Raw genomic sequence first — 993 nt, 5'->3', positions numbered from 1 at the left:
CCATAATGACACTCTCTACTGCTCCACTGGCTGAAGGTCTGCCGGACTACAACTACCATAGTGACACTCCCTACTCCTCCACTGGCTGAAGGTATGCCGGACTACAACTACCATAATGACACTCCCTACTCCTCCACTGGCTGAAGGTCTGCCGGACTACAACTACCATAATGACACTCCCTACTCCTCCACTGGCTGAAGGTCTGCCGGACTACAACTACCATAATGACACTCCACTCCTCCACTGGCTGAAGGTCTGCCGGGCTACAACTACCATAATGACACTCCCTACTCCTCCACTGGCTGAAGGCCTGCCGGACTACACTACCATAATGACACTCCCTACTGCTCCACTGGCTGATCAAGTCTGTAAGCTGGATCTCCCTTAGAGTTAGTATGATCACAATATCACCAACCCTTGTCAAAATAGCACCAACCCTGGTCACAATATCACCAGCCCTGGTCACAATATCACCAACCCTGGTTACAATATCACCACCCTGGTTACAATATCACCAACCCTGGTTACAATATCACCAACCCTCTTGACAATATCACCAACCCTGGTTACAATATCACCAGCCGAGGTCACAATATTAACACCCTGGTTACAATATCACCACCCTCTTCACAATATCACCAACCCTGGTTACAATATCACCAACCCTGGTCACATATTACCAACCCTGGTTACAATATCACCAGCCCCGGTTACAATATCCTCAACCCTGGTTACAATATTACCAGCCCTGGTCACAATATTACCAATATCACCAACCCTGGTTACAATATCACCAGCCCTGGTCACAATATCACCAACCCTGGTTACAATATCACCACCCTGGTCACAATATCACCACCCTGGTCACAATATCACCAACCCTGGTCACAATATCACCAACCCTGGTTACAATATCACCAACCCTTGTTCACCCTGGTTCTGTTAGAATAACCACAACATGATCAACATGGTATCCCCAGCTGAATCCCCAA

At 47.8% G+C, this 993-nt stretch overlaps 1 protein-coding gene across 1 annotated transcript in view; it reads left to right on the top strand.

The window, feature by feature from the left end:
* The window catches only part of LOC109886614 (neurexophilin-2), a 141,148-nt gene extending 140,921 nt beyond the window's left edge, over nt 1–227 (top strand). The window contains exon 4 of the transcript XR_004204860.1: nt 37–227. The gene's annotated coding sequence lies outside the window, so the exon portion shown is untranslated. The remainder of the gene's footprint in view (nt 1–36) is intronic.
* Nucleotides 228–993: the final 766 nt, after the last annotated feature.

The sequence above is a fragment of the Oncorhynchus kisutch genome, linkage group LG2, assembly GCF_002021735.2.
Source record: "Oncorhynchus kisutch isolate 150728-3 linkage group LG2, Okis_V2, whole genome shotgun sequence".
NCBI classification, from domain to species: domain Eukaryota; kingdom Metazoa; phylum Chordata; class Actinopteri; order Salmoniformes; family Salmonidae; genus Oncorhynchus; species Oncorhynchus kisutch.
Note: the sequence above shows the minus strand (reverse complement) of the source record. Positions and strands in the feature narration are given on the sequence as shown.